General features: G+C 54.0%; 3 pseudogenes; 1 reads left to right on the forward strand and 2 right to left on the reverse strand.

Annotated features, from left to right (window-relative positions):
- The first annotated feature begins 4,010 nt into the window (after positions 1-4,010).
- On the forward strand, positions 4,011-4,826 carry LOC102440266 (annotated as a pseudogene).
- A 7,362-nt stretch (positions 4,827-12,188) lies between these two features.
- Positions 12,189-16,263, reverse strand: LOC106695264 (annotated as a pseudogene).
- A 2,406-nt stretch (positions 16,264-18,669) lies between these two features.
- LOC106695266 lies at positions 18,670-19,014 on the reverse strand (annotated as a pseudogene).
- Positions 19,015-19,607: the final 593 nt, after the last annotated feature.

Raw genomic sequence — 19,607 nt, forward strand, 5'->3', positions numbered from 1 at the left:
AGGTCCACAGGTGACACTCTAAGCACTGAGAAAAAGCTGTTCGGGCCATTTTTCTGTTGCTGTTTAAAAAGAGAGAGGAAGGGAGAGGGAGAGGGAGAGGGAGAAAATTGATTTTCCACTTGTTTATTCATGTGTCCCTTACTTTTTAAAAATATATATATATATATATATATATATAGATACATAGATAAAATATATATTTTTTATATATTTATATATATATATATATATATATATATATATATATATATATATCACTAGGAATGAGGGAATTTGTGGTCTCTACCCTGGGACCTTGGGCTGTGCCCTGAGGGCATTGGAAAAAGGAAAGTGACTTGTTACTATGGCATTCATGAGTCCAAATTCATGTGATCCTAGAGGCATAGAAAGACAATAGGCTCAGATGCCAGTAAGTTCAAAGGTGATCTCTCTCAGGGGAGACACCCGGCCTAGGGCGTGAGTACCCACTCACTATACCCTGCTTTCTACTTTAAAAAGTTTTTTTTTTTTTAAATTCAGAACATCCTGGGTGGCCACTTGAGGTGTCTGAGTTTGCAAGGCCAGGCCTGGCTTTCCGGGAGTGGGTCAGGTTAGCATGCGGACCCGTTTTATCCACAAAACAAAGCTTCTTATGTATTGACACCTTCCATTTTATCCTATTGCATTACATTTCGTTTTATTAACGGATGTCTCCCCCAACACATTCAATTCCAAAAATAATAAAACAAAAAAAAAGAGAAAATGAATCCGCCCTTGTTGTCCCTGGAGTACTCGCCTCATTTAGGCTCAGAGACCCTGGGGTTTCAAGGGCCCTGTTCCACAAAAGGTATTCTGGGTATGTCCACTCGGTTGGTCCTCAGTCACACCCCACCCCCCAAGAAAAATAGTTCCAGTCCCCCTTCAACTTCCAGGACGCCCTCGGGGTCTTCCTGGAAAACCCAGGTGTTGGACTCCAGGAGATCAGATCTAGGGTCAGGGTCAGGGTAAAGGTGAGTGTAAGGGTCAGGTCAGGTTTAGAGTCAGGGTCAGGGTCAGGATTAGTGTTAGGTTTATTGTCAGGGTCAGCTTAGGGTCACCATCAGGGTTAGGTTTAGGGTCAGTGACAGGGTTAGTGTGGGGATCAGGATCAGGGTCAGAGTCAGGGTCAGGGTCAGGTATAGATCCAGGGTCAGCGTAAGTGTCATGGTAATGGTCAGTTTCAGGGTTAGTGTTAGGTTTATTGTCAGGGTCAGGGTCAGGTTTGGGTTAGGGTTAGAGTGAGGGTTAGGGTTGTTAGGGTTAGGGATGGGGTTGTTAAGTTTAGGTTTAGGGTGTTAAGGTGAGGGTGAGGGTGAGTGTTTAGGCTGAGTGTGAGGGTGAGGGTGAGGTTTGGGACTGTTAGGGGTTAGATTTAGGGTGACGGTGAGGGTGAGGGTGAGGGTTACGGGTAGGATTTATCATGGTCAGTATTTCCATAACTGGAATAAGAAATGTGTTCTCAATCATGAAGATGTGACAACAGGAGGATGACTGAGCAAGGGAAAATCTGGTGACATATTTAAGGGCATATGAAAGGATCAAGCTGCTATGGCTGTTACCACATGTACAAATGATCTTTCCCAGGAAGTTGCTGGGGTCCAGCCCCAGCAGGTCCAGGGGTTCCCATGGAGGTGTGGACGGATTCGGCAAAGAATGAATGACACAGAGGCAGTGTTCAGTTGGCCATCATGGTTGGGTTCTCTTTTTATTGTTCCATTACATCATGGTATGTTTAAGGAAAGCTTCCGATGTTCCTAGTTTCATGTCCATCATCCTGTCTCTAGTCTCTATCTAGTTCTGTTGATTTTGATCTTGTCTAGGTTAACCTCTTGTGTCCCATGATAAGGGCTATTCCAAGGTCACTCGTCTACTGCTCTACTGATAAGCTACAAAGAAGTGACTGAAGGGACTGAAGGAGTTTATCCTGCCCGGTAAAGATCATGCCCTCCCAGCCTTGCTGCTTGCCTTCCCTGGGACTTCCCTGCGTCAGTGGGTCTCCAGGGGCATAGGTTCTGGTGCTTTCGCTGGTGGGCAGACCCCTGAGGATGTGGGCCCAACAAGTCCCACATTTATTGCCAACAGTTTGAGTCCAAGTTCTTCATAAGTAGTACATGGTACTTCTGTAACACTAGGGGGATTGACTGATTGATTTCCTTCCGTTGTCCTGTTAACCCCTAAGCTGGAGAAACGTCCATTTCTCGGGGAGGTGGTCCTAGTTAAAACACATAGCGCTTAAGAGGGGGAAGCAGACATATGTCCTACACGCCAGGTCCCTTGAAAAACGTAAGCTGTGCAGATGTTTCTTCCATGCAGTGACTGAGTCAAGCAGCCAAGGTGGATCGGCTCCCGGTAGGGACTAGAGGTAATTTTTTTTTTTACAAGAAGCCAAAATCCTCACGTAATACAATCAGTCATCCTAATATCTCCAAAGGTTTAGGAGTTTGCACATCAACGCAGTCTATTCACATCATGAAGGAACTAGTCCCCGGAGGCGGTTTCCTCTCTTTTCTGAGAAAAAAAAACAAAAGGGATGAAATTTTCATCAGATGCTGCTTCCGGGTGTCGCATTTCAAAAAAAAATTGTATTCACAGGAACTGTGACGCAAGGAACTGACTGGAGGTGAAAAGAATATCCTGACAACTGGTGACTTTGAAATGACTTGCCTAGAGGATGGTGGGTTGCAGTCACCTTCTGACTTCAAGCAGATTCCCCTGAAATGGGCAACACCCGACGCTCTTAAGACGGGGAGATACTGTTCCAAGAGAGATGCATGGAGCGTTGGCATCCTCCTCCAGGGGACCTTCAACTTAGGGGTCTGTATATACCCTTTTTTGCCACTGGGGGAGATTTTAATCCATCTTTTCAGATTTAAATGAATCGCTGCCTTTTTCATTGCTTGAAGAATTTTGACTTCCCCCTCCCCCCACCCTACCCCCCTTGTTTTTCTCATTTGGAGAAGGATTATCACATGGATTTTCAGTTTTGTGTTTTTAAACCGCCATCGTTCCGTTTTCTCCTTTCCTTCGCCTCTTCCTTAGGTCTGGTAGCACTTTCCGGTCATTGTTTGAGTGATGCCGTTTCCGACCTTTTCTGTCCTTTTCATCTTTACTTTCTCTTTCCCTGGATCTTCTTTCCCTTGACTTGTCCAATCTTTTCCTGCCTGTTTCTCTCTCCTTACTCTTGATTAGTGGTGAAGGAGTCGTCTCCATTGATTTATCATTCTCATCAGCACTGCTTTCATGAGATTTAGATGCACTTCCTCTGGAAGATGAAGAAGACCCACCAACAGGCCCATTGTGTACTGCGTTCTTCGAACTGGGGTCCATGCGACGAAACTCATTTTCAGGTATCATGTATGACTTCCTACATTTCAACTGCCCAGAGTAGCCGGTAGCTAATGCATGTAGACGACGCCTTTTCCCTTTTTCTTCTTGGCAGATTTTATGCACTCTTTTTTCCAAAGCCTGACCCAGATTTAAAACTTTCGGGTAGCAAGGAAGTATTTTTGTTAGAACAATCAAGATATTCCTTATGTGAATATATTCACCTGTTTCAAGGCAATGTACCGATGCCTTGGTTAGATTGTAGTGCCATTTATGTACCTCATGTCGGAAAGTTTCATAGTCTAGTTGATAAGCTTGATTTCCCTGATCAAATCCATTTGCCCGCAGTACAGTAGGGTATCCTGGGTGGTTTCCACAATCCTTTTCGTATGTGGCTCTATCACTGTGCCTCCTAGTCACAGTCTCTAACACAGAGCAAAGAAACCTCCCATATCAATGGGCTTCCTTTTCAGTACAGCTTGCCACTGTGAGTGAATACTATGTCAGAGAAAACTCGATCATAGCAAAGAACTGTGGAAAAATTTAGAGTTTTTTCTTTATGTACCAATCTAACAAAACGAGCACAGTAAATCGCTGCTGCGGGGGCCTGGGCGGGTGCGGGGACCGAGGCTGGGACCGAGGCTGGGCCGGCTGTAAGAGAGGGCGCCATGGTGGCGGAGCGCAGGCCGCTGCCCCGGAGAGCTGGGGCGCCGGGCAGTTTCTGGAACAGTGCGGCCCTTGGCCAAGTCAGGAACCAGCCGGCACCCTATAACAAGCCGAAACAGCTTCCTGATGAATGACAACACGACCGCTTCCGCAGGGCCTTCGGCAGGGGTGCCAGCCTGATGACCGGGGGGCAGCTGCTGCTGTCCAACCTGGACTTCAGCGTGTCTGACGCGGACATCCAGCAGCTGTTTGCGGAGTTCGGGCCTCTGAAGAAGGCCGCTGCCCATTATGACCGCTCTGGCCTCAGCCTGGGAACAGCCCATGTGCACTTTGAGCGGGAGGCAGACGCCCTGGCAGCCAGGAAACAGTACAATGACATCCCTTTGGATGGCCGTGCCCTCCACATCCAGATCCTCAAATCGCAGATAAACAAGCAGCCCAGGCCGGTACTGAGTGTCAACAGAGGCTGGGTGAATACAAACCGAGGATCTGGAGGCTTCGGCAGCGGTGGCACTCAGGGCCTCGCCCACGGAGGCCACTGGTGTCCAGGCAGTCGCACGGGCAGCCATTCAAATCAACACACCTGGGTGGGGGAGTTGGACGCCCAGCTGGACGCTTACAACTCGCTGAGTGGCACTGAAGAGTGGGACACCCAGAAGGATGTTTACAACCCGAAGAGGGGCACTGAGCAGTTGGACGCCCAGCTGGACACTTACAACTCCATGATGGGCCCCAAGCAGTTGGACGCCAAGCAGGACGCTTACAGTAAAATGAGGGGCACCCAGCAGTTGGACGCCATAAGGGCGCTTACAACTTGATGAGGGACACCAAAAGGATGAACACCCATCTGGGCGCTTACGATGTGATGAGGGACACCAAACAGTTGGACGCCCAGAAAGACACTTACAGCTCCATGAGGGACACCGAGGAGTTGGACAGCCAGAAGGACGCCAATGAGATGGACGCCCTGCTGGACGATGACGATGCGATGATGGACACAAGCTAAAGCACCAGCAAGTCAGTGTGAGCGAGGATGGCCAGGGACCAGGGGGCCAATGATGGAATTGTTTCTTCTGTTTGGAAATAGGATTGAAAACTCCTAGAAAGATTTTTCATTAGCTTTTATTTTATTCAATAACTCTGATAAAGACTGGTTTTGTACCGAGTCATTATCGGGATTCATTTTACCAGTTGCTGTTTTCACCTTGGCCATAATCACCCGAAAAGGTGTGGGAAAAACAGACAGACAGACAGACAGACAAACAAACAAAATAACTCGTTCCCTCCGATAAAACAACAACAACAAAATACCCTCTTCAGAAAAAAAAGGTTGATCCCGCCTTTCCAATTTCTGAGGCTTTGGCAAGCCCAGGTGGCCAGGCCTGGACTTGGTCTCTGGGAGGGGGCCTGACCATCCATCCACAGAGTGAGCGGGGTGGGGGAGGACGGGGGGGTGAGGGCTAGGGGGGGGAGTGGGCGTGGGCGGGGTGTCGATCAGATGGACAGGCCAGGACGTCATCTTTGGCTGTGGATTACAGAATTTGGGTGGACTGGGGCAGGGGCCGAAGAGCCCGTCCAGCCCTCTGCTGGTAGAGAAGCGTCAATGCAAGCCCCCCTCCTGCAACCTCCTGTGGGCCAAGCACAGACAGGTGACTGGACTTGCCCATTTCTGGCTAGACCCGAGGCTGGAAGGACGTGCAGGGGGCGTTGTCTCTGAGAAGGCAAGGGCTGAAGGGTGTTCATGGAAAGCGACGGACCTTTCAAAGCAAGGAGTGTGTGTGCCTGACTGCGGATTTACACGCACAGACGCACACGCTCGCGTGCACACACACAAACTCCCACACCCACACCCACACACCTATCCCTCCCGCCTCCAACCCCCTCCACCCCCCGCGTCGCCCCGACACACACACACACACACACACAGACACACACACACACACACACACAAACACACACAGGAGAACAAGGTCCCACTCACAAGAAATGTGCCGAGTGAGGCACCCCTAGGAGATTTTCCGTTGCTTTGTTTCCTTTGGCACATCCTCGGCCCACCGGAGCCTGTCTAAGTATGTATTATCACCTCTTCCACTGAGAAAAAACAGCGATGCCGTCCCACAAGGCCTGTCTTTCTCTTCATGATCTTGCTAAGGGCTAGTTTCTCTTCTGTGTTCATGCACTGTCCTGTGATGTCGGTGACCCTGGCATACTTCCTGCCATTTTGTTTTTTAAATATATTTCATTGATTTTTTAACAGAGTGGAAGGGAGAGGGATAGAGAATTAGAAACCTCAATGATAGATAAACCTCAATCAGCTGCCTCCCGCACACCTCCTACTGGGGATGTGCCTACAACCAAGGTATATGCCCTTGACCGGATTCGAGCCTGGGACCCTTTAGTCTGCAGGCCGATGCTCTGTCCAATGAGCAAAATCAGTTAGCTCGGTAGCCGCCATTTTGAAAGGGCAAATGTCAATCCCTCTCTTTTATCGTCTCGCCACCTCCACAAATCTGGCATTTTAATTTCCACGTTTGGATAGCACAAAATTCAAGTCCAAAACATTGTACAAGTATACTTTTTACTACACAGAGGTGGATTAATACCTTTGTGTTGTTGCTGGTGTTTGAGTGTGTGTGTGTGTGTGTGTGCCCGAGTTCCTGTGCGCTTCTGTGTGTGTAAACCCTTCAGGCCCTGCCTTCTTGCAGACAGCGTGGCCCCTGCTTTTGTCCTTCCCTGCTCTGGTCAAGTTGAGGCACCTGGCTCTGGCTACAGGAGGGTGGTTTGCATTGGCGCTTCTCGACCAGCAGAGGGCGGGACAGGCTCTTCGACCATCTGGGCGACTCTCCCCCCCACCTCCAGCCACCCACCCAGTCCTCCCACTCTCCCCACGACCCCCATGCCAGTGTCCTTGCCCTAGGGCCCCGCGGGAGACCCCTCCCATTTCCCGGGGGCACGCTGTGCCATCAAGGCCTCGCCTCCACCATGCGGCGCCGCCTCGAACCCCCATCCCACCCCTCCCCACACCACCCCACCCCCGGAGGATATGGGTATGGTCTGGCGCGAGATTCACACACTCTCCCTGGGTTTTTTTGTCCAAGGGCCAGCGGGCGCTCACCGGACGTCGCTGGAACCTCAATGCTTTCCAAGGCACCGGGCCCTCTCTCGGGGCAAACCCATTCCTTGGCGCCCTGCCCTTCACCACCAAAAAAAAAAAAAAAAAAAAAGATGAAGTCTCCCTGGGGCCTCGGCCGGCTTCTCCCGGGTCGGTCGCGTTACCCCACTGGACGCCTCGCGGTGCCCGTCTCCGCCACTCTGGATTCGGGGATCTGAACCCGACTCCCTTCGGATCGGCTGAGGGCAACGGAGGCCATTGCCGGTCCCCTGGGAATGGTGCTCGCCCATCTCTCGGGACCGACTGACCCAGGTTCAACTGCTGTTCTCATGGAAGCCTTCTCCACTTTGGCCTTCCAAGTTCTCCTTGGAAGAACTACAGCCGGGTATGGGCCCGCGGCACCGCGCCATCCGTTTTCAGGGCTAGTTGATTCCGCAGGTGAGTTGTTACACACTCCTTAGCGGATTCTGACTTCCATGACCCCCGTCCTGCTGTCGCTATCAACCAACACCTTTTCTGGGGTCTGATGAGCGTCGGCAAGGGGCGCCTTCAGCAGGCGTTGGGTTCACCCCGCAGCGCCAGTTCTGCTTACCAAAAGTGGCCAGCTAGGCACTCGCATTCCACGCCCGGCTCCACGCCAGCGAGCCGGGCTTCTGACCCACTGAAAGAAAGTTGGAGACGAGGTTGAGGTCCTTTCTGCCCCAAGACCTCTAATGATTCGCTTTACCGGATGGATAAAAGGGAGTCTTTTGTGCGTCTGTGAGAGCGCCAGCTATCCCCAGGGAAACTGTGGAGGGAACCAGCTGCTAGATGGTTCCATTGGTCTTTCGGCCCTATACCCAGGTCGGACGACCCATTTCCCACATTTGTTCAGTTTTGTTGAGTGAGAAAATCTATCAAGATTCTGAAAGTCATGTCTACGTGCCAACCTATTATCTATCTGTGGAGCTCCCTGTCTATGGAAAAACAGCCGGTGCCGAAAGAAAGGGGCGCCAGCACTCCCATCTTCTCCTACATTGCATAGCCATAGTACCGAGCAATCGCCATGTCTTTTTCCCTCTCAGTGAAGTGCTGACGACTTCTCCCCAATCTGGCAGCATTGTCACGCTCTCGTTGAGCCTTCCTCCTCATGGCCTCTCGTTCTGGCCTCTGCTCATCTGTGATGGGTGTTGACATTACTGGCCCCGGAACCGCAGGTGTCCTTTGTAGAATTGGTTGGCGGGTGAAATGCTGAAGTGGAGTGTGGTTGTGAGGCGTGGGCGGGGCCCGCGGCTGGCTCACAGCAGAGTGAACAGGCTCCCGCTTCCGGGAAGCACAGGATGGTGTTGTGTGCGCCCCAGGCCTAGACCCAGGAGGCCGAGGGACACTGGGCCGGGCAGGGTTGTTGAAACCTGGTCCGGCTGAGTTGGTGGACATTGGCTGAGCTGAGCTGCCAGGACCTGCCAAACATACGGCCGTTGGCAGGGTTGCAGTGGCTTCAGCAGCCCGACCTGATGCCTGAGACTGTGGCCTGCGAGGCCCGCGTCGAGCCGGCGGCGGCTTGCGGTCCATGGGTGGAACACCCGATGGCACCAACTTGACCTTCCCGGGAGAAGGCAGCTTGTCCTGGGATGGAGGTGGAGGCCCTTGGCACGAACTTCCATCTGGCTTTGGGGGTGTGACTTGACTTTTCACTGGACCTTGGCCCTCACGGGGGCGGGGGCGCGTATCCAGCCATGGTTTGAAAACGGGGCGTGCCTGGGGGCCTTTGGGGTTGCTTGAGTTTGCCAGGGCCCGCGAGGAAGACGGGTCAGGTTGCTCACCGCTCCTCTTGCCCAGTGCATAGAACTCTTGCAGACCCTCCGCCAAGTGCGCACGCAGGCCGCTGCGAGGCCTTTTGAAGGCCTCCTGCGGCGGCTCGGGAGGCCGTTTCTTTCTCTTCATGATCTTGGGAAGGGCTAGCTTCTCTTCTGCCTCCGGTGGGGTCCAAGCCGGGTCTCCGCGAGATCTCTCCCGGAAAGCTCCCTGGGAGAACGAGGACGGATGACGACGACCGCGACCACACGCCTAGGGCTGACAAAGCTCTGCCAAGAGGAACCCTGTTTTCTTTTATAGCCCCAGCGTGTAAAAGTGGGAGGAGCCAGAGAGACAGACCCACCAATCAGCCGCTCCGAGGAATGACGCCTCACCGTTTGGGCTGTGCGGACTGTAAGGTGGGGCAGGTTGGCGCATCTCAAGGAGAGGTTCTCCTGAACCTGGCTGCGATGGATGCCTGGGGTGCTTGCTTGAGCGGCGCCGCCTCTTGGGCAGGCTCCTCCGCCCCGGGACCCGTGAAGTGTGCTGTGGGGTTTTTAGTTTACTTTATGCTATTTCTTGTTTGTTGGTTGGTTGGTTGGTTTTGTTTTGCTTTGTTTTTTCTGCTTTCTGTGCTCAATTCTCTTCATTCATTGCAATTGATTCTATCTCTCGGCAATGAAACCTTGCAAACCTCGGTCCCATTTGCATTGGAAGGGAGGGGGAGTGGTGTGAGGGAGGGGGGAGGGGGAGTCCGGAGACGCAAGTACATCGAATGTAGCGGCCCTTGGAGGTCATGGGAGGCAGAGGCTAAGGTGCATGTGAATAAAATGTGTATGGTTTTGTATTTTAGCGCTTTGGCCCAGGCCCCTGCCCCAGTCAACCCAATATGACAGCCGTGGCCCTGGCTTTCCTCAGTCTCATGTTCTTGGTGCTGCTGCTGCTCCCGCATCACCTGCTTGTCAATGTCCTGGACCACACTGGAGAGCTCTTTGAAGTTGCGGAAGAGCTCGCCATCTGGCAGGCGGATGAGGCACGCACGAGGTGGATCTCTAACTTAGTGTTCATGCACTGTCCCGGGATGTGGGTGACCCTGGCATACTTCCCGCCATTTTGGCTCCAGGCACTTGGCAGCCGCCATTTTGTTTTTAAATATCTTTTATTGATTGTTTTTTAACGAGTGGAAGGGAGAGGGATAGAGAATTCAAAACCTCACAGGTAGAGAAATCCCAATCAGCTGCCTCCTGCACCCAGCCCTTCTACTGGGCATATGCCCACCACCGAGGGATATGCCCTTGACCGGAATCGAACCTTGGACTGTTTAGTCCGCAGGCTGATGCTCTGACCATGGAACCAAACCACTTAACCGCCACTTTGAAACCCAAAAGTTTAACCCCTCTCTATTACCTTCTCCCCACCACCCGCAATCCAGCGTTTTAACTTCCCCGTTTTATCAGCACAAAATACAACTACATAACATTGTACAAGTATACATTTTACTACACAAAGGTGGATTAATATCTTTGTGTTGTTGTTGGTGTTGGTGTGTGTTTGTGTGTGTGTGTGTGTGTGTGTGTGTGCCAGATCTCGTGTGCGAGTCGGTGTGTGTAAATCGGCAGTCACCCGCGGACGCTTCTTGATCTGAATGGTCCGTCGGCATCCGTGAGCAACCTTCAGGCCCTGACTTCTTGCAGACAGCGTGGCCCCTGCTTGTCCTTCCCTGCTCTGGTCAAGTTGAGGCACCTGGCTCTGGCTGCAGGAGGGTGGTTTGCATTGGTGCTTCTTGACCAGCAGAGGGCGGGACAGGCTCTTCGACCATCTGGGCGACTCTCCCCCCCCACCTCCAGCCACCCACCCAGTCCTCCCACTCTCCCCACGCCCCCCAAGCCAGTGTCCTTGCCCTAGGGCCCCGAGGGAGACCCCTCCCGTTTCCCGGGGGCACGCTGTGTCATCAAGGCCTCGAACCCCCATCCCACCCCTCCCCACACCACCCCACCCCCGGAGGATATGGATATGTTCTGGCGCGAGATTCACACACTCTCCCTGGGTTTTTTTGTCCAAGGGCCAGCGGGCGCTCACCGGACGTCGCCGGAACCGCAATGCTTTCCAAGGCACGGGGCCCTCTCTTGGGGCAAACCCATTCCTTGGCGCCCTGCCCTTCACCAAAAAAAAAAAAAAAAAAAAGATGAAGTCTCCCTGGGGCCTCGGCCGGCTTCTCCCTGGTCGGTCGCGTTACCCCACTGGACGCCTCGCGGTGCCCGTCTCCACCACTCTGGATTCGGGGATCTGAACCCGACTCCCTTCGGATCGGCTGAGGGCAACGGAGGCCATTGCCGGTCCCCTGGGAATGGTGCTCGCCCATCTCTCAGGACCGACTGACCCAGGTTCAACTGCTGTTCTCATGGAAGCCTTCTCCACTTTGGCCTTCCAAGTTCTCCTTGGAAGAACTACAGCCGGGTATGGGCCCGCGGCACCGCGCCATCCGTTTTCAGGGCTAGTTGATTCCGCAGGTGAGTTGTTACACACTCCTTAGTGGATTCTGACTTCCATGACCCCCGTCCTGCTGTCGCTATCAACCAACACCTTTTCTGGGGTCTGATGAGCGTCAGCAAGGGGCGCCTTCAGCAGGCGTTGGGTTCACCCCGCAGCGCCAGTTCTGCTTACCAAAAGTGGCCCGCTAGGCACTCGCATTCCACGCCCGGCTCCACGCCAGCGAGCCGGGCTTCTGACCCACTGAAAGAAAGTTGGAGACGAGGTTGAGGTCCTTTCTGCCCCAAGACCTCTAATGATTCGCTTACCGGATGGATAAAAAGGAGTCTTTTGTGCGTCTGTGAGAGCGCCAGCTATCCCCAGGGAAACTGCGGAGGGAACCAGCTGCTGACGGTTCCATTGTTTTGTTTTGAGATTTGTTTTGTTTGTTTGTGTTTTGATGTTCTGATTTTTTTTTGAGGGGTGTAGTTTTTTGGGTTTTAGTGTTTTGTTTGTTTGTTTTTTGCTTGTTTTCTCTACACCCATTTCTGCTTATTATGGCCAAGGTGAAAACGCGGGCTCCTCTGCACCAGCAACCAGTAAAATGTATCCCCTAAATGACTAGGTACAACACAGGTCTTTTTCGAAATTTTTTAATAAAGTAAACGTTAAAGAAAAAAACTTTACATGCGTTTTAAATCCCATTTCAAAGCAGGAGAAACAATTCCACAATTGGCCACAGGTCCCCGTCTGCCCGTCCTCCAGAAGCAGCGCTAGACGACCTCCAGGCCTAGCTCCACCACACATGCACTGACTTGGGGATGCTTTAGCTGGTGTCCATCATCGCGTCGTAAGCGTCCAGCAGGTCGTCCAACTCCTCCGTTTCCCTCATTGAGTTGTAAGCGTCCTTCTGGGCGTCCAACTTTTTTGTGCCCCTCATCTCGTTGTATGCGTCCAGCTGGGCATCCAACTCCTCGGTGCCCCTCATCCCGCTGCCAGTGCTCAGCTGGGCATCCAACATTTTGGTGCCCCTCATCCCCCTGCCAGTGCTCACCTGGGCGTCCAACATTTTGGTGGCCCTCATCGCATTGTAAGCGGCCATCTGGGCGTCCAACTCCTCCGTGCCCCTCATCCCGCTGCCAGTGCTCAGCTGGGTATCCAACATTTTGGTGCCCCTCAACCCGCTGCTGGTGCTCACCTGGGCGTCCAACATTTTGTTGACCCTCATCGCGTTGTAAGTGTCCAGCTGGGCGTCCAATTCCTCCGCAGAGACCTGTTTCTTTGAATTGCGTCTGGTGCGCCTCCCTGTATCCCGGCTGCCTCCGCATGCGTGATCCCGCGTGCCGCTGCCAAAGCCTCCAGATCCTCAGTGTGTAGTCACCCCGCCTCTGTTGACACTCTGTACCGGCCTGCGCTTCGTGTGTATCTGTGAGGTGACGAGCTGGATGTTGAGGGGACGGCCATCCAAAGGGACGCCGTTGTACTGTTTCATGGCTTCCAGGACATCTGCCTTGTGTGTGTGCGTGTTTGTGTTTACTGCATTTCTGTGAAATGTTCCCCCCCCCACTCCCCACCCCACACCCCCAAACCGCTATAGGCATATCCCTGGAGGCATCTCCCAACAGAAAGCAGCTTAGGGTTTGGCCCCTCCCTTGGGGGTGGGGGGGACACCCAGATGCCAATGGCACCTGAGGGCTTCCAGTGTGGTGGGAGCAGGGACACCTTGCAGGTTACATTACTCCATCTCTGGAAGAGGAAACTAAGGCTGAGGCAGGTGAAATTGATTTGCATGAACGGGTCAGTTATCAGGAAGACGGGAAGCTGCAGTTGAAGAAGTTGAGGGCCAGGGAGAGGGTTTCCTTCTGAACAGGGTGAAGAATGGGGGCCTAGGGAGAGAATTCCATCTGTCTGCAGTCAAACAGGTTAGCCCTACCGAGGGAGGGCATGACTAGTCCCTGTGTCTGTGGGGCCCTTGGGAGCAGGGTCTGAGTGAGGCATGTGCTTGTCTGTGAGTTTATGTCCGCAGTCACGCACGGACACATCTGATCTGAATGGTCCGTTGGCATCCATGAGCGCCCTTCAGCCCCTGCCTTCTCGTAGACCGCGCGCCCCCTGATTGTCCTTCCCCCCTCAGGTCAAGTCCAGGCACCTGTTTCTGCCTTCCCCAGGGGTGGCTGCATGAGAGTGAACTGCATTAGCGCTACTCGACCAGCAGAGGGCGGGACTGGCTCTTACACCTTGCTTGGGCTGGGCCCTCTGATCCAGCTCCCTCTCTGGATGAATGGTCAGGCCCCTATCCACAGACCAAGTCTGGGCCGGGCCACATGGGCTTGCCGAAGCGTCTAAAAGCATTGAAAGGCTGGATCAATGTCATTTCTAAGGAAGGTTTATTTTATTTTATTTCATTTTATTTTATTTTAGTGTCTGTCTGTGTGTGTGTTGTGTGTGTGTGTGTGTGTGTGTGTGTTTGCGTTTTGGCAGGTTTTTTTTTAAGAAGTAAGAAGTTCTGGGTTTTTTTTAATTTTAAAGGCGGGTTGTTTTTGTTTGTTTGTTTGTTTTTTTAAACCAAGTCAGAAGGTCAAATCTTCAAAGTGCACGCAAGCTGCTCCTCCCAGGTGGTCCGGACTGAATGTTCAAGGGCATCTCCAGGAAGGCCTGCGGGGACGGTGCCTCCACATTCTGGAAGGTGTTCTGGACTCTGCCAAACAGGATGAAGTATTTTGTCGACAGCCAGAGGAACCCGAAGTGGTTCTCGTCAAACAGGGCAAAGACTCCAGGATGGCGCCTGGCGAAGACAAAGGTAGGTAAGTTAACACTAAACACTAATGGTTTCCACGACCTAGAAACACATCCTGCAGGTTCGGGGGGGGGGGTGTAATTCTGATCTCTCGAGCTCACGTCCACAACTAGAAGAAACGGAACATGCTGCTCCTCCGAAGCTGCAGCCCCGGACTCCCCGACGCTGGGCTGGGCAGGGCTCTCCCAGCCATGGCCCTGGCTTTCCTCATTCCCATGTTCTTGCTGCTGCTGCTCCCGATCACCGGCATGCCAATCTCCTGGACCACACTGGAGAGCTCTTTGAAGTTGCAGAAGATCTCGCCACCTGGCAGGTGGATGCGGCGCATGAGGTGGATCTCTAACGTAGTGCTCATGCACTGTCCCTTTCATGAACGGGGGTGACCCTGGCATACTTCCCGCCATTTTTGCTCCAGTAATTGGCAGCCGCCATTTTGTTTTTAAAATATATCTTATTGATTTTTTTAGTGTGGAAGGAAGAGGTATAGAGACTTCGGTCAAGTCCAGGCACCTGGCTCCAGCTGCAGGAGGGTGGCTTGCATTGGCGATTCTCGACCAGCAGAGGGCGGGAGCAGCTCTTCGGCTCCGGCCCCCGCCCCTGCCCCAGTCAACCCAATCTCTATTATCCACAGCCAAAGACTAGGTCCGGGCCTGGCCATCTGGTCGGCCGCCCTTCCCCCCCCCCCGCCCCCCTCTCTCTGTGGATGGATGGCCAGGACCCCTCCCAGAGACCAAGTTCGGGCCTGGCCATCTGGGCTTGCCAAAGCGTCAGAACTTTGTAAGGCTGGATCAACGTGTTTTCTAAGGAGGTTTTTTGTTTTGTTTTGAGGTTTGTTTTGTTTGTTTATTTTGTTTGTTTTTGTTTTGATTTTCTGATTTTTTTTTTGATGGAAGTAGTTTTTTGGGTTTTTTTGTTTTGTGTTTTATTTGTTTGTTTGTTTGTTTGCTTGTTTTCTCTACACCCATTTCTGCTTATTATGGCCAAGGTAAAAACGCTGGCTCCTCCGCACCAGCAACCAGTAAAATGTATCCCCTAAATGACTAAGTACAACACAGGTCTTTTTCGGAATTTTTTAATAAAATAAAGGTTAAGAAAAAAATTTACATGAGTTTTAAATCCCATTTCAAAGCAGGAGAAACAATTCCACAATTGGCCACAGGTCCCCGTCAGCCCGCCCTCGGGAATCAGCGCGAGACGAACTCCAGGCCTAGCTCCAACACGCACGCACTGACTTGGGGGTGCTTTAGCTGGTGTCCATCGTCGCGTCGTAAGCATCGAGATGGGCGTCCAACTCCTCTCTTTCCCTCATCGGATTGTAAGCGTACAGCTTGGCGTTCAACTCCTCCGCAGAGATGTGTTGCTTTGAATGGCGGCCAGAGCGCCTGCCTGTACGCAGGTTGCCTCCGTGGGCGCGGCCCTGAGTGCCTCCGCCAAAGCCTCCATATCCTTGGTTTGTAGTCACCCAGCCTCTGTTGACACTCGGTACCGGCCTGGGCTGCGTGTCTATCTGCGAGGTGAGGATCTGGATGTGGAGGGGACCGCCATCCAAAGGGACGCCGTTGTAGTGCTTCCTGGCTTCCACGGGGTCTGCCTTTCTCTCAAAGTGCTCGTGGGCTGTTCCCAGGCTGCGGCCAGAGCGGTCGTAATGGACAGCGGCATTCTTCAGAGGCCCGAACTCTGCAAACAGCTGCTGGATGTCCACGTCGGACACTCCGAAGTCCAGGTTGGACACTCCGAAGTCCAGGTTGGACAACAGCAGCTTCCCCCGGTCATCAGGCCTGCACCCCTGCAGAAGGCCCTGCGGAAGCGGTCGTGTTGCCCCTCGTCGGGAAGCTGTCTCGGCCTGCTGTAGGGCGCAGTCTGGTTCCTGCCTCGGCCGAGGGCCGTCCTTGTTCCTGAAAGGCCCGCCGCCCCATCTCTGGGGGGCTGCGGCTTGCGCTCCGCCACCGCGGCCTCCCTGGGAGCCTGCCCAGCCTCGGTCCCGGCCTCCTTCCCTGCCCCCGCCCCCACCCCCGCCGCAGACACGGCCCCGGCCCTGGCCGCCCCGCTGGCTCCAGTCCAGCCGAATGATGGCGTCCAGTCACATGTGGATTTTGTTGGCCATGGCGGGCCCCGAAACGGTCTCGGATCGAGCCCCTGCGGAGGCACGCCGGTCCTTCACTTCCCACGGCGCTGCAGAGCTGTTCCTGTGCGGGCACCAGATGCTGGGGCCCAGGCCCAAGGATTCCCAAGGGTGTGGACGAGTCGGTGAAGAAGAAATGACACCGAGACAGCGTTCAGTGGATCAGTAGCCCAGCCAGGCTCTAGCCAGGTGCTCTAGCGGCTTCTATGTCCCAGGACCGGGTCTTGGCGAGACCTCTCTCCTGAAAGCTCCTCCCTTGGAGAACGAGGACGACGACCACGACCACAAGCCTAGGCTGAGAAGCTCTGCAAAGAAGGCCCTGCTTTCTTTTATAGCCCCAGAGCTGGTGGGAGGAGCCAAATCAGCCGCCCGCTCGACCAATCAGCCGCCCCCAGGACTGAAAACGTCACTGGTTGGTTGGCCATCAAGTTTATGGGAGGAGGCTTGCATCGGCGATCCAGGACCAGTAGAGGGCGCCACTGGCGCGCCCTAGGGATTCACGGGGCTTGGGGAGTACTTGGGAGACTGGGCAGGTGCCCAAGGAGGCCCGCAGGGCTCTGTCTCCACGCCTTGCGGGACGGCATCGCCGTTTTTTGTAGATTGAAGAGGGGACAATACATACTTAGACGGGCTTAGATGGGCCCAGGACGGGCCAAAATGAAACAAAGCCACGGAAAATCTCCTAGGCGTGCCTCACTCGGCAGATATCTTGTTAGCGGAACTTGTGCTCCCGTGTGTGTGTGTGTGTGTGTGTGTGTGTGTGTGTGTGTGTGTGGCGGGGGGACGCGGGGGAGGGGAATGCGGGGGAAGGCGGGCGGGATAGGTGTGTGGGTGTGGGTGTGGGTGTGGGAGTGTGTGTGTGCGCTCGCGGGCGAGCATCTGTGCGTGTCCAGCCGCAGTCCTGCACGGACACTCCTCGCTTTGAACGGTACGTCGCCATCAATGAACACCCTTCGGCCCCTGCCTTCTCAAAGACAATGCCCTGTGCATGTCCTTCCCGCCTCAGGTCTAGCCACAAATGGGGAAGTCCAGTCACCTGTCTGTGCTATCCCTGCAGGAGGTTGCAGAAGGGGGGTTTGCATTGACCCTTCTCGACCAGCAGAGGGCGGGACGGGCTCCTCGGCCCCTGCGACAATCCACCCAAATTCTGTAATCCATAGCCAAAGATTACGTCCTGGCCTGTCCATCTGATCCACACCCGCCCACACCCACCCCCCCACCAACCACCCCCCTCCCGCAACCCTCCCCCCACCCAGCTCACTCTGTGGATGGATGGTCAGGCCCCCTCCCAGAGACCAAGTCCAGGACCTGACCACCTGGGCTTGCCAAAGCCTCAGAAATTTCAAAGGCGGGATCAACCTTTTTTTCTGAGGAGCGTTTTTTGTTGTTGTTGTTGTTTTATCGGAGGGGATGACTTATTTTGTTTGTTTGTTTGTTTTCCCACACCTTTTCGGGTGATCATGGCCAAGGTGAAAACAGCAACCGGTAAAATGAATCCCCAAAATGCCGCGGTACAAAACAGATCTTTTTCAGAGTTATTCAATAAAATAAAAGTTAACGAAAAATCTTTCTAGAAGTTTTAAATCCTATTTCCAAACAGAAGAAACAACTCCATCATTGGCCCCAGGTCCCTGGCCATCCTCGCGCACACTGACTTGCTGGTGCTTTAGCTGGTGTCCATCATCGCATCGTCATCGTCCAGCAGGGCGTCCATCTCCTCGCCGTCTATCTGACCGTCCAAGTCCTCGGTGTCCCTCATCGCGTGGTAAGTGTCCAGTTGGGCGTCCAACTCCGAAGTGTCCCTCATTGCGCTGTAAGCGTCCTGCTTGGCGTCCAACTGCTTGGGGCCCCTCATCGCTTTGTAATTGTCCAGCTGGGCGTCCAACTGCTCAGTGCCCCTCATCGGGCTGTCAGCGTCCTTCTCGGCGTCCAACTTTTTGGTGTCCCTCAGCGAGTTGTAAGCGTCCAACTGGGCATTCAACTCCTTGGTGTCCCTCATGGAGCTGTAAGCGTCCTTCTGGGCCTCCAACATTTTGGTGTCCCTCATCGCATTGTAAGAGCCCAGATGGGTGTTCATGCTTTTGGTGGCCCTCATCGAGTTGTAAGCGCCCTTTTGGGCATCCAACTGCTGGGTGCCCCTCATCGCGCTGTAAACGTCCTGCTTGGCATCCAACTGCCTGGAGCCCCACATCGCTTTGTAATTGTCCAGCTGGGCGTCCAACAGCTCAGTGCCCCTCATCGAGTTTTAGCGTCCTTCTGGGCGTCCAACTGCTCATTGCCCCTCATCGCGCTGTAAGCGTCCTGCTTGGCGTTTAACTGCTTTGGGCCCATCATGGAGTTGTAAGCATCCAGCTGGGGGTCCAACTCCTCCGACCAGATGTGTCGCTTTCAATGGCGGACTGTGCACCTCCCTGGACGCCAGTTGCTTCCGCAGGCGTGGTCCTGAGTGCCGCCGCCGCCGCGGAAGTCTCCATATTCTTGGTTTGTAGTCACCCAGCCTCTGTTGACACTCGGTACCGGCCTGGGCTGCGTGTCTATCTGCGAGGTGAGGATCTGGATATGGAGGGGACGGCCATTCAAAGCGACGCCGTTGTACTGCTTCCAGGCTTCCAGGGCGTCTGCCTTGCGCTCAAAGTGCACGTGGGCTGTTCCCAGGCCTCGGCCAGAGCGGTCGTAATGGACAGCGGCCTGCTTCAGAGGCCCGAAGTCTGCAAACAGCTGCTGGATGTCCATGTCGGACACTCCGAAGTCCAGGTAGGACAACAGCAGCTTCCCCCCGGTCATCAGGCCTGCGCCCCTGCCAAAGGCCCTGTGGAAGCGGTCGTGTTGCCCGTCATCGGGAAGCTGTCTCGGCCTGCTGTTGGGCACTGGCCGGTGCCTTCCTCGGGCGAGGCCCACCCTGTTCCAGAATGGCCCCCTGCCCCAGCTCTCGGAGGATGGGGCTTGCGCTCTGCCACCGCGGCCTCCCTGGGAGCCTGTCCGGCCTAGGTTCCTGCCACCGCCTCCTCCCCCGTCGCGGCCATGGCCCCGGCCATTCCTAAGTGTGTGGACGAGTCGGTGAAAAAGAAATGACACCGAGACAGTGTTCAGTGGATCAGCAGGGCCCCGAACCAACCTCGGATCGATCCCATGGGGAGGCATGCCGGTGCTTCAATTCCTGCGCGGCGCCGGGGCTGTCCCAGATTTTGGGGTCTAGGCCCAGGGGTTCCTAAGTGTGTGGACGAGTCGGTGAAAAAGAAATGACACCGAGACAGTGTTCAGTGGATCAGCAGCCCAGCCAGTCTCTAGCCAGGTGCTCTAGCTGCTTCTATGTCCCAGCACCGGGT

The sequence above is a fragment of the Myotis lucifugus genome, unplaced genomic scaffold (genome assembly GCF_000147115.1).
Source record: "Myotis lucifugus unplaced genomic scaffold, Myoluc2.0 scaffold_1003, whole genome shotgun sequence".
Classification (NCBI taxonomy): Eukaryota; Metazoa; Chordata; class Mammalia; order Chiroptera; family Vespertilionidae; genus Myotis; species Myotis lucifugus.